Genomic DNA, 14,606 nt, shown 5'->3' on the forward strand with positions numbered 1-14,606 from the left:
CCTTAAGCAATATAATTTATTAAAACTTATTTATAACAAAATATGTTTACTTGAAGGGAAGTTGTATAAGAAAACTTGGTTTGAGAGTTGATATAAGATTAATTAAACTTAATTAATATAAGATTAATGAAACTCTGGACAAGAGGTTACTGTAAGAACAGAATATGGAGAAACCGAATGGTTCCCAGTTGGAAAGGGTATGAGACAGGAGTGTATTTTATTACCCTATTTGTTTAATCTCTATGCAGAACATATCATACAGAAAGTGGGACTGGACCAAGATGAAGGATGTGTGAAAATTGGAGGGAGAAATATCAATAATGTAAGATATGTCGACGATACCATACTACTAGCAGAAACCAGTAATGATTTGAAACGAATGCTGTTGAAAGTTAAAGTGGAAAGCACAAAAGCAGGACTACAGCTGAACGTCAAGAAGACTAAATAATGACAACAGAAGATTTATGTAACTTTAAAGTTGACAACTCAAGAATTATCAATACCTCGGGACAGTCATTAACCAAAATGGAGACAATAGTCAAGAAATCAGAAGAAGGCTAGGACTGGAGAGGCAGCTATGAGAGAACTAGAAAAGGTCCTCAAATGCAAAGATGTATTACTGAACTATAAAGTCAGGATCATTCAGACCATGGTATTCCCGATCTCTATGTATGGATGTGAAAGTTGGACAGTGAAAAAAGTGGGTAACAGAAAAATCAGCTGATTTGAAATGTGGTGTTGGAGGAGAGCTTTACAGATATCATGGACCATGAAAAAGACAAATTGCTGGTTGTTAGAACAAATTGAACTATCATTAGTAGCAAAAATTATGAAACTGAGGTTATCACACTTTGGACACATCAGGAGAAGACATGATTCACTAGAAAAGACAATAATGCTGGAAAAAACAGAAGGAAGTAGAAAAAGAGGAAGACCAAACAAGAGATGGATTGATTCCATAAAGGAATCCACAGACCTGAACTTACAAGATCTGAACAGGGTGGTTTATAAGAGGTGCTATTGGAGGTCGCTGATTCATAGGGTTGCCATAAGTCGTAATCGACTTGAAGGCACATAACAACAGGCCCTGTACATAAAAGCCGAAACCTCATATGTACATCACCGTCACCTTAGCAATGGTGAGCAATTGTGACAGTTTAAACTGTCACGTGGCAGAATGCCAGCAGAACCCATATACCATATATCTCTTCTCTGGCTCTAGGGGAGTAAAAACATGGTTTTTCTGCTTCACACAGTTCACTATTTACATACCAGACAGTATTTACCTCATAACAGTGTTCTTAGACTTAAAGTTTACCTCATGCAAATATGGGTTTTCCTCAGTGGCCATTAATACATCTTGTGGCAATGAATTTCATTGCTTAACTATGTACTCTGTGAAGAAGTACTTCCTTTTGTATGTCCTGGATCTTCCAACATTTAGCTTCATTGGATAACCTTGGTTTCTAATGTTATGTGAGGAGTAAATCTCTATATCAGCTTTCTCCACACACCTCTATAATGCCTCCCTTACTAACTTTTTATCTAAACTAAGAAGCTCTGGATATTATAACTTTCCACATAAGGGGGCTATTCCAGCCTAGGGATCATTTTGACTCGGAATCATTTTGGTTGTCCTTTTCTGAATCGGCAATGGAACCGACTGCCTAGGGAGGTGGTGGGATCCCCTTCGCTGGATGTCTTCAAGCAGAGGCTGGACAGCTATCTACGGGATATGCTGTAGCTGTGGATTTCCTGCTGTGAGCAGGGGGTTGGACTCGATGGCCTACAAGGCCCCTTCCAACTCTATGATTCTATGATTCAAGCTCCACAATATCCTTTCGAGGTGTGGAGACCAGAACTGTACACAGTATTCCAAGTTCACTCACACTATAGCTTTGTATAACAGCATTATGATAATTAGCAGTTTTTGTTTCCATTCCCTTTTCCTAATGATCCCTAACATGGAATTTGCCTTTTCAACATCTTCCAAAACACTGGGGCAACATTTTCCATTGAGTTATCCTCCACAACTCAAGTTTTCTTTCCTGATCCTGATCAGTCACTGTCAGTTCAGACCTCATAAGCGTATATGTAAAGTTTTGGATTTTCCCCTCAATATGCATCATTCTACACTTGCTTATATTGAACTGAATCTGTCATTTTAATGCCCATCAATTTCCCCTTCTACCCAATTATTAAAGATGCAAGAGACCTACCCAATTTGCATCTGGGCATCTTAATCTCGAAAGAATTATCTGTGAAGGAAAAGCATATCTGACTCCACTCCATTGCCTTTAACAGCTGCCTCACATGCAGAAATCCAACTGATGCAGCTTTAACAAGCATGAGAGGGAAGGATTTACTGTTGAATTTCAGTGGTTATACAGTTGTTAAAGGTACAGTTGCCCTGTTAGGGGAAAAATGGCATCCCAAATTAACATGTATACAGTGCCAACAATATATTAAGTTCTTACAAATGTTGCTAGCTTTGTTTTTAAAATTTTAACTAATTCCAGAAAACCACACCTGCCTTTTTCTCTGCATGCCTTTAGAGCAGCCTGCTTCAATTAGCTATTGACAGGCAGATATAGACTGCCAGGGAGTTATGGCACTGCGAGATCTGGTTTTCTCAGCACGTGGAAGAACAAGACCAGAATGTTGATTAGTTTCTAAGACAGCAAGTGAAGTTGGGGAGGGAATTCCCAAGAATCTCATAATTCAGGGGGACTAATTCAGTGTAACTCAGTGTAATGACTCACCAGTGATGGAAGGGATGCATTTAGAATTCCACATAGGATTTTGCAAAAATAAAAATAAAAAAGGTAGGTGTGTAAAAAATTGTTTTTTTTTTTTTTAAAAAGTGTAATGTTTTTCCATTATTACAGGTCTGTAGCGATCAACCAGTTTACAGTCACTGGCTATCCTAAAGAGAAATTTGAAATGTTTTGGTCAAAGCAGTGACTCAGCACAGTGAACCAAGATCTTTAGTAAATCACCGCCACCCTGAGCTGTAACTGCCCCAGCCTCACTCTGCAGTTTGATGACAGCAGCAAGATTCCCAGAACCACACATTTATTATTTTCAAGAGGAATGTACAGTGTGTGTGTGTGTATGTCTGTGTGTAGAGAGAACAATGGAGTGGAAGATGAGTCAGGGGGTAGAATTAGGACAACCTTGTATTACTTAGCCAGTACTTGCATTTTGCTCAAAGGCAGTAGCTAAGCTTTCACGCTAGGAAAAAAATGGCAAGACTGCCGCAGTCTGCAACTTCTAGCTACAGTGAGATGCGGGGAGTGTGACCTGTGCTGTAGATTTGGTTGGGGTTGGGGAGAAGCTGAATGTTGGAAGATTCAGGACAGATGAAATAAAATATTTCTTCACACAATGCATAGTTAAGCTATGGAATTTGCTCCCAAAAGAGGTAGTGATAGCTGAAAACTTGGATAGCTTTAAAAAAGGGGATTAGACAAATTCATGGAGGATAAAGCTACTAGCCATGAAGGCTATGTTCTCCAGTGGCTATGTTCTCCAGTGTCGGAGGCAGTATGCTTCTGAATACCCGTTGCTGGAAATGGCAGGAGGGGAGAGTGCTCCTGCACTCAGGTCCTGCTCATGGGCTTCCCACGGGCATCTGGTTGGCCACTGCGTGAACAGGATGCTAGACTAGATGGGTCACTGACCTGATCCAGCAGGGCTCTTCTTATATTTTTATGAAAGAGAAAAAAATGTAGGATTTGTTATCAAATTAATTGAGTACATAACATCTGCACTCTAAAGCACAACTCGAGCCACTTCAAGCTATTTTACCCTCCCCTTGCATTGACTCTGTCACTGGAATGGGAGTGGGGAGAGGTAATGGAACCATTCTGTTACCAGTCATATTCATTACCCCATGCCCCATTGTTCCATATAGGGGAATAGAAGTAATAATAAATAATAAATAATAATAAATTTAATTTCTGTGTCGCCTATCTGGCCAATGGCCACCCTAGGCGATGTACAAAATCATTAAAATACAATTAATAAAATACAGTGATACAATATAAAACAGTGTAAAATCAATAAATCTGCAACAACAGTATTAAAAGAGGGCAGGAGGCATTACAGTTATAGCAGTTAACCCTCCCCAGAAACCCCGAAGGCCTGTTGAAAGAGCCAGGTCTTTAAGGCTTTCCGAAATACATTTAGGGAAGAGGCATGCCGGAGATCTTGTGGGAGGGAGTTCCAAAGAGTGGGGGCCGCCACTGAGAATGCCCTCTCTCTAGTACCCGCCAATCTGGCTGTTTTTGTTGGCGGGATTGAGAGAAGGCCCTGTGTGGCCGATCTTGTCGGGCGGCATAATTGGTGGCGTTGAAGGCGCTCCGTGAGATAAACTGGGCCGAAACAGTGTAGGGATTTAAAGGTCAATACCAACACCTTGAATTGGGCTCGGAAAACAACTGGAAGCCAGTGTAAATTGAACAACACTGGTGTGATGTGATCCCGGCGGCGACTATTCGTAAGTAATTGAGCCGCCGCGTTTTGTATAAGTTGTAATTTCCGAACCGTTTTCAAGGGTAACCCCACGTAGAGCGCATTACAGTAGTCCAAACGAGAGGTGACCAGGGCGTGTACCACTTGTGGGAGCTGGTGATCAGGAAGGTAGGGTTGCAGCCTTCGTATGAGGTGTAGTTGATACCAGGCTGCCCGGCTCACTGCCGAAATCTGAGCCTCCATGGACAGCCTGGAATCAAGCACAACCCCAAGGCTGCGGACCTGGTCCTTCAGGGGTAGACTCACCCCGTTGAACTTCAGGTCAATATCGCCCAACCTTCCTTTGTCCCCCACAAGTAGTACCTCGGTCTTATCAGGATTCAGCTTCAGCTTGTTCCTTCCCATCCATCCACTCACGGATTCCAGGCACTTGGACAAGGTCTCCACAGCCGACTCTGGTGAAGATTTAAATGAGAGATAGAGCTGAGTGTCATCCGCATATTGATGACACTGCAGCCCAAATCTCCTGATGATTGTCCCCAGCGGTTTCATATATATGTTAAATAGCATGGGAGAGAGGATAAAGCCCTGTGGCACACCACAATTGAGAGACCAAGGGTCTGAAACCTCTTCCCCCAACGCTACCTGTTGGTACCTGCCGGAGAGAAAGGAATGGAACCACTGTAATACAGTGCCTCCAATTCCCAATCCCTCCAGGCGAAGTAAAAGGATACTGTGGTCGACAGTATCAAAAGCCGCTGAGAGATCGAGGAGGACAAGAAAGGTGAATTTTCCCCTGTCTAATGCCCTCCTCAAATCATCTACCAGAGCGACCAAGGCTGTTTCAGTTCCGTGACCAGTCCTGAAACCCGATTGGTATGGATCCAAGTAATCCGTTTCATCCAAGTGTGCTGACAACTGGTTGGCCACCACTCGCTCAATGACCTTGCCCAGAAATGGCAGGTTCGAAATTGGGCGGAAGTTATTGAACACTTGGGGATCCAAGGAGGGCTTCTTTAAGATGGGCTTTACAATTGCCTCCTTGAAGACTGATGGCATCACACCCTCTTTCAAGGATGCGTTTACCACCACTTTGATCCCCTCGCCCAATTTCTCTCTGCAGCTCATAAGGAGCCACGAAGGGCAAGGATCAGTAAGACAACTGGTTGGCTTCACAGATGAAAGCACCTTGTCCACTTCCTCAGAAGGGAGAAGCCGAAACCGATCCCAATCCACCGGCATGCAACTGGCCAACTCTGGTTCATCCACTGTGTCCACGGCGCACGGGATCGAGCTCCGTAAGTGTTCGATTTTATCAGCGAAGTGCTTTGCTAATAAGTCACAGGAGGCCTTTGACTGTTCCATGGGTTCCTGAGCAACTGGACCGACCAGGCTTCGGACCACCTGGAACAGCCTCCTGGGACAGCATTCCGCAGACGCAATAGAGGCAGCAAAGAAAGCCTTCTTTCCTGCCTTTATTGCCACTTGGTAGGCAGCTACTGCTGCTCTAACCTGTGTCCGGACATCTTCGGAGCGAGATTTCTGCCACCGGCGCTCTAGTCGTCTCACCTCCTGTCTCAGACTACGCAACCGCGGTGTATACCATGGTGCTAGCTGAGTTCTATTCAGGGGGAGAGGACGTTTCGGAGCCACCCGGTCTAATGCCCTGGTGATCCCCACGTTCCACTCCTTCACCAGGGTTTCGACCGGGCAACCTTCGGCAGGTTCCAATTCCCCAAGTGCAGTCAGGAATCCATCCGGATCCATCAGGCGCCTGGGGCGGACCATTTTAATAGGTCCTTCGCCCCTGCGGAGGGGGCATGGCAACGAGAAGTCCATATTTACCAGGTAGTGGTCTGACCATGACACAGGAGTGGCGTGAATCACTCCCAACTTCAGACCACTTCTCTCCTCTCCCAGGACAAACACAAGGTCGAGAGCATGACCGGCTACATGGGTGGGCCCAGTATTACTTAGGTGCAGTTCCCAGGAAGCCATGGTTTCCAGGAAATCCCGAGGGGCTCCTATGAGAGCAGCCTCAGCATGCACGTTAAAGTCACCCAGCACTAACAGCTCTGGGGACAATGCCCGTACAGCCGAGACCACCTCGAAGGGAGCAGAAGGACATCTGTGTATTTATTTTTATAGTTTGAAGGAAAATAGAATAGCACAATGAATCTAGAAAACTGCCTTAAACAGGGACTTCCGGGAAGTGGTGCTGGCTGGTGGTTGTCTCTGAGGGAGCTCTGCCTCAGAGGAAGCTTTTTTCAGGTTAAAAGTCAGCCAAGAGGAATCTTGGACTGGCTTAAATGTTCTCCAAGGTACAGGAGAACCGATCAGATCTTCCACAAGACTTCGTTGAGCTGTCGGCGGCTGGAATTGATCAGGAAATTCCTGAGATAAGAAGGCAAGCCGATCGGCTGAAGACGGAGTCAGGATTTTCACGCAAGCTGGACTGGAATGAAGCGAAGCGTTTTTTCTTTTCTTAAAAAAAAAACGTTCTTAACCAGCGAGCCCACTTCTGCCTAAACCTTATCATTTGGCTTAAATTACTGCAATAAAAGGGATTTGTTTATGAATCAGCAATTGAGAAACCTGGGTGAGTCATACTTTTTCTCTTTTAAATATAATTAAGGAAGAAAGAAAATATAAACAACTTATTTACTTTTCTACGACAAAAAGCTGGCTTGAATTTGGACTTTTAAAGTTTAAAAACGGATGAGAGGTAATTATTATATTTTGGACTATTTTTCTCTTTGGACTATTTCTTGTTGGATGAATCCGCTGCTCGTATATGCTACTAATTGTTTAGTCTTGGCAACCAGAATTGTTTTGCATTCTTGGATGCAGATAAGGACTGTGTTGTGCTGGCTGGATTCCAATTACAGGCCTGGAATATTAACTCTTCTTTTTGGTGGAGGGAAAAAAAGAAGAAATAGACTGCCCTTAGGTTCTGAAACAGTGATTAATTTTAGAAATTAAAGGCCTCTTTTTGAAAATGACAACTAAAAAAACAACTAAGGCCCAGGGGCGAAGAGGTTCTATTGATACACAGGAAGAGGATATACCCCCAGAAATGTTTCAAAAAATAATGGAAGGGATTAATGCTATAAAACAGGAAATTAAACAGGAAATGAAAATTGAATTGACAGATATAAAAGACTATATTAAAACACAAGTGGATGAGATTAAAGGGACAATTGGGCAAATAAAGGAGGATGCAAAAAATACTAAAGAAAAGGTACAAACCTTGGAGAATAGAACAGATATACTAAATCTGGAACTAGAAAAAAATTTGGACTATTTAGCTATGACTGAAATGAGAAATAAAGAGCATTGTTTGAGATTCCGTGCAATCCCTGAGGAAACAGGTGAAGACATTAGAGACAAAATTGTTAATGCTTTAGTAAAATTTCTGGACTTGAATGAAGATAGGATGGAATTTGAAATAGACAAAGTTTATAGAATTAACTCCAGATATGCAACAATGAAAAAAATTCCAAGAGATGTGCTTGTTCACTTCGTAAAGAAAACGACCAGAGATATGGTTTTACAGCAACACTTTAAATATACCTTTAAAATTGATGGTAAGGAAATACTGGTGATGAAGGAAATTCCTATTAGACTTTTACGTAAGAGAAAAGAATATGCTTTCCTTACAGAAAAACTTAAGCAATGCAAAATTCAATTTAGGTGGGACGTTCCAGAAGGAGTGATTTTTACATTCAGACAACAGAAATATAGATTGAATACTGTTCAAAAAGCAAGGGACTTCTTGAGAAAAGCTTCAAAAGATATGGAAGAAGATAAACTCAAAGATATGGATACAGTTCCTGGGAAACAAAGTCAACAAGGATACGCAGAGGAGGGGAAGGAAGATGATGGATCAAAAGGAGCATCAGGCAAATTTTAAAATACACGCTTAACGATGGATTACAAATACCTAACTTGGAATATAAATGGAGCCAACACGGCGCAGAAGAGAAAGAAAGTGTTTCATTATTTGAAAAAATTAAAATTGGATATAATTTGTCTACAAGAAACTCATATTCAGAAGAAAGATTCTAAATATTTGATTTGTAAAAATTTGGGTGAAGAATTTATTTCAGCTGGACCAAAAAAAAAAAATGGAGTTGTTCTCTATATTAACCCACAATTGCTTCCTAAATTGGTATTATTGGACGATAGTGGTAGATTTGTGGGGGTTGAAATTACTTTACAAGGTACTAACATTTTGATAGTGGGTATTTATGCCCCCAATGAAGATAAAACAAGGTTTTATACAGGACTTATGGAAAAATTGTCAGAGTTTTCATATGAGCATTGGTGTGTCATGGGTGACTGGAATGGGGTAATCTCACCAAAAATTGATAGGCTTTCTGAAAAAAATATCAAAGAGACACAAGGTAAATTACCGAAGATTTGTTTTGAACTCATGGAACATCTAGAATTGGTGGATACCTGGAGATATATAAATGATAATGCAAAGGAATTTACTTATTTTTCAGAAAGACATAAAACATTTTCGAGGATTGATATGATTTGGATGTCAAAAATTTTAGCGAAGGATATTTTTAAAATGGATATATTACCAAAAACTTTTTCGGACCATAATCCTGTGATATTAACTTTAAAAAAAAAAAATCTTGGATTTAGATGGAGACTAAATGAATCTTTACTACAGAATGATAAAGTAGTACAAGAATGTAAGAAGAAATTAAAGGAGTTCTTTGAATATAATTTACATAAAGGAACAAGTGAAAATATTGTTTGGGATACAAGTAAGGCATTTATGAGGGGATACTTTATTAAATGTAATTCTGAATTAAAAAAAAAGAAACAACAGAAAATGCAATTAATTTTGGAAGAAATAAAACAAAAAGAGGAAGAATTGAAAAAGAATCCAGCTAAAGTTTCTATTGTAAATCAAATTAAAATGTTACAGAAGCAAGTATCAATGTTGACAGTTAGAGAAATTGAAAGGAAATTAAATTTTGCTAAACAAAGGACTTTTGAATTTGCAAATAAACCTGGGAAATGGTTAGCATATAAATTAAGAAAAGAACGTCAAAAAAATATTATTTTAAAGATACAAGAAGGAGATGAGACGCTGACAGACAATGTAAAAATCAAAAAGATTTTTCATCAATATTACTCAACATTGTATAAGTGTCAAGAAATTCCATCTGAAAAAATAGAAGAGTATTTATTTAAACAGAATTTGCCTAAAATTACAGATTTTCAGAGACAAGTTATTAATGGCCCTATTACGTCAAGAGAGATATCTGAAGCTATAAATAAAATTAAATTAGGAAAGGCACCAGGACCAGATGGGCTATCTGCAATGTATTATAAATGTTTGGAGGAAGAACTCCTGCTACCTTTACAGTCTACAATGAATTCTATTTTGCAAGAGGGAAAGATACCGGATAGTTGGAAAAATGCTAATATAACATTAATACCTAAAGAGGACCAAGATTTAACTAAAACAAAAAATTATCGGCCAATATCTCTACTGAATAATGACTATAAAATTTTTACAATGATTTTGGCTGAAAGATTGAAAATAATATTGCAACAATTTATTCAGGAAGATCAATCAGGGTTTTTACCTAAAAGACAATTACGTGACAACGTCAGGAATGTTTTGAATGTGTTGGAATATTTAGAACAACGAAATGATAAACAAGCAGCTCTGATTTTTTTAGATGCTGAAAAAGCATTTGATAATTTGAATTGGAAATTTATGTTCCAGGTTTTGGAGCAAATGGACTTTGGAGACAACTTTATAAAATGGATTAGATCGATTTATACATCACAGAAGGCCCAGATAATTGTTAATGGAGACTTAACGGACTCATGTGAAATACAAAAGGGTACAAGACAGGGATGTCCATTATCTCCCCTTTTATTTATTCTGGTTTTAGAAGTGTTGCTTAGAGATATAAGGCAAGATAAAAGGATTTCGGGATTAAAAATAAAAAAAGAAGAATATAAATTGAGAGCATTTGCTGATGATTTGATAATTGTACTAGAAAACCCTTTGGAAGGAATTCATATACTGATGGACAAATTAAAAGAATTTGGACCTTTAGCAGGATTTAAGATCAACAATCAAAAAACAAAGATGTTGGTGAAAAATTTAACTTTAAGGGAACAGAAAGAGTTAATGGACAAGACAGATTTTACAATAGAAAAAAAGTTGAAATATCTAGGCATCATTATGACAAATAAAAACTCAAAGTTGTTTCACAATAATTACGAAAAATTATGGACAGAGATTAAGAAAGACTTGCTAAGATGGGATAAACTACAACTGTCATTAATGGGTAGAATATCTGTGATAAAAATGAATGTATTACCAAGAATGATGTTTTTGTTTCAAACAATACCTGTAATATCCTCTGATTTACCTTTTAAACAATGGCAAAAAGATATTTCTAAATTTGTATGGCAAGGAAAAAAACCAAGAGTTAAATTTAAATTACTTCAAGACGCTAAAGAAAGAGGAGGACTGGGATTACCAAATTTGAGACTTTATTTTGCTGCCTGCTGTTTAGTCTGGATAAAGGAATGGATCTTATTGAGGAATAAAAGACTATTGGATTTGGAGGGCCACAATCTGAAGTGGGGATGGCATGGATATCTATGGTATGACAAAGTAAAAGTAAATGTAGACTTTAATAATCATTTTATAAGACGTCCTCTGTTGAAAATATGGAATAGATACAAACCAAGGTTTTATTCGAAAATACCATTATGTGTCTCAAGTCAAGAAGCGTTTTATAGAAGAGAAATGTCTGGAAAAGAGAAATGGTTAACTTATCAAGAACTATTAGAAAATGTACATGGAGAATACATAATGAAAGAGAGAGAACAATTGATAAAGGAAGGATATAGTTTTCATTGGTTTGCATATTTACAATTGTTAGAAAGATATAAAATGGACAAGAAAATGTATGGGTTTGAAATAAATAAATCTGATTTTGAAATAGGTTTGTGTACAAATGATGAAAACATAATTGCAAAAATGTATAAACTTTTATTGAAAATGGATATGGAGGAAGAACAAGTAAAAGAGTGCATGGTAAAGTGGGCAAAAAATTTTGGTCATAACATACAAATGGATCAATGGGAAAATATGTGGAAAAAAGGCTTGAAATTTACATTATGTTATAATTTTAAAGAAAATTTTTATAAAATGATGTACCGTTGGTACATGACTCCAGAAAAGCTGTCAAAAATGTATAGTAATGTCTCTAATGTTTGTTGGAAATGTAAACAACAAGAAGGATCTTTTTATCATATGTGGTGGTCATGTAAAAAGGCGAAATTATTTTGGGCACAGATAGGTAGGAAGATGCAAAAAATTCTAAAGATAAATATTCAGTCAAAACCAGAATTTTTTTTATTGGGTTTTATGGATAAACAAATAGAAAAGAAATATGGAAGAATAATATTATATATGATTACGGCAGCAAGATTATTATATGCACAAAAGTGGAAAATGGAATCAACACCAACAATGGAAGAATGGTTATTGAAATTAATGGACTTAGTAGAAATGGATAAATTGACATGTTTACTTAGAGAAAAATCGACAGATACATTTCTTAAGGAATGGAAACCTCTCTTAGACTTTTTGTTGAAAGATCAAAATAAAATGATGATACTGGGATTTGACGATTAATTAAGACAGCCTATGGAGAAAAGGGACTCTGTATGTATACATTAAGGGACAGGTTTGATGTATATTATATACTTATAGCTGATCTGCGACAAATCGGAAGTCAACTATTTTATTTTCTTTTTTTTGTTGATGTATTGTTATGTCTTTTTGACTTTGTTTTGTTTGTTTTTGGAAAAATTTGAATAAAAAAAATTATTAAAAAAAAAAAAAAATAGAAAACTGCCTTAAACAAAGTCACCACTGGTTCATCTAGGCCAGTATTGTCTACTCTGATTGGCAGTGGCTCCCGAGTCTCATACTGAGTGTCTTTCACATTCTTAACTAACCAGATGCTTTTGACCCAAGAATGGGAAATGTGTGGCCCTCCAGATGTTGCTGGAATCCAACTCCCATCAGCCACAACCAGCATGGCCAATGGTCAGGAACTATACGAGTTGTAGTCCGGCAACATCTGGAGGACCAGAGGTCCCCTATGCCTGTTTTAACAAGTAGCCCTTCTGTGTGCAGCCCCATATAGCCCCAGACCATACTGTTCCATGAGTATGGCTTTTATCCTCTCAGTGATTCTAAGAGATAGGCAAGGCTGAGAAAGAGTGACTGATCCAAGTGAGCTTCATCGCTGAGGGGCGATGTGAACCTGGGTCTCCCCAGCCCTAGTCTGACATTCTAACCTAGCCTTCCCCAGCCTGGTGCCCTCCATATTTTTTCAATGGCAACTCCCATCAGCTCCAGCTAGCACAGTCAGTAATCAGGGACGATGGTAACTGTAGAGGTCTAGAGGTCACCAGATTGCAGAAGGCTGATTTACAATATACTTGCTCATTCTCCCTCTGTACCCCATGACTCTTTTGAATTGTAAAACCTATGCATTGAACTAGAATCTGCATTTTGTCATTAGAGTGGCCAGTACCAGGGGAATACCTATACCTTTCAACAGACCTTATGGAAGGGTTGTAGCACAGTGATAAAGCATATGCTCTGAAGGTCCCAAGTTCAATCCCTGGCATCTCCAGATGAGACTGGGAATGTCCTGCCTGAAATCATGGGGTGTCACTTTCAGTCAATGTAGACATTTCTGAGCTAAATGGACCAATGGTCTGACTCAGTATAAGGCAACTTCCTATGTTTGTTGGTCCATTGAGCTATGTTCTTTGGACCATTGAAGCTGGGATCTTCTGCATGCAGACTTGTGTCTACGGCCAGAGCTTGGAAAAGTTACTTTTTTGAACTACAACTCCCATCAGCCCAATCCAGTGGCCATGCTGGCTGGGGCTGATGGGAGTTGTAGTTCAAAAAAGTAAATTTTCCAAGCTCTGGGGTCCATGCCACATCTCCTAACTCTGGTGGGGCTTACTGAAAAATGGAGTGGCCTAATGCAAAAGAGAGCAAGTCTCTTGCCCTTTTAACAGTTGATTAGAAGATCAGTAGGTGCAGCTTGACTTGCAAGCCTGATCTGTTAACATTCACTCTTTGCACAACTATTAAAGGGACAGGAGCCCTTTTGCATCTGGCCACCGTCTCTGTTCATCAAATGATTAATGACTAGGGAGGGGAGATTCACATCCCCATCATGCACTGGGCTTCATCAACCACAACATGGTGTCTAAGGCTGCATATACATTATACATTTAAAGCATATGCTTCCCTCCAAAGAATCTTAGGAACTGTAATCTACCCCTCATAGGGCTACAATTTCCAGCACCCTTAAACTACAGTTCTCTGGATTCTTTGTGGGAAGTCATGTGCTCTAAATGTATGTTGTGTATGCAGCCTAAGTTGCTTTTTTCTTTTGCTGCTGCTGGTAAAATTTGTGGGGTCTTTGACGGGAGGGAACAAAAACATTTCCTGTGATGGTGGTTCTAGTGATTATGCCCCCAAACTGGGAGTCTGCCATCCTTATTCTAAAGTCTTCCATCTGTGTGTTGGCCAATTTAGCATTACTTATATTGACTTAAAAGCCCATGTTAAGATTGATCACACTGTGTAAAGCCAGCCTAAATTAGTGGAGCTGATCTCTGCCAACAGGCCCTGGAAATCATACAGAGTTTTGGATTGGTGAGGTTGGACTTCATACAGGGAAAGCTTACTTTAAATGGGGCAGAGTGCACCGAACTTTTATCCTGGACTGTTTGTTGCAACAAAGAAAGGGCTGCCAAGTGCAGTCGACCTCACACACAGGTGTGCTTCAGATCTCAGGCAAACAAATCAAGGGGGGAGTTTGGAAAACCTCTTTCAAAGAAGAAAGGGAGTGAACACACAATAAAGTCAGTTATTCTCTGCAGGCATGAATCCCCAAGAGATGACCATGGCATGGTTTTGGAGTTTGGGCATCCAAAAGTTGATCAACAGAGAAAACTGTAAGCACATTTACCTCTGTCTTTAGCCCCCATGTGTGCTTTGATGTGTGCCTAAAGCTGCTGAGCAAGCAGAATTTTACAAG

At 39.4% G+C, this 14,606-nt stretch overlaps 1 pseudogene; it reads left to right on the forward strand.

The window, feature by feature from the left end:
- LOC133378042 (zinc finger and BTB domain-containing protein 18.2-like) overlaps positions 1-14,606 on the forward strand; it is a 55,369-nt pseudogene that overhangs the window by 1,091 nt on the left and 39,672 nt on the right.

This window comes from Rhineura floridana, chromosome 2, assembly GCF_030035675.1.
Source record: "Rhineura floridana isolate rRhiFlo1 chromosome 2, rRhiFlo1.hap2, whole genome shotgun sequence".
Classification (NCBI taxonomy): domain Eukaryota; kingdom Metazoa; phylum Chordata; class Lepidosauria; order Squamata; family Rhineuridae; genus Rhineura; species Rhineura floridana.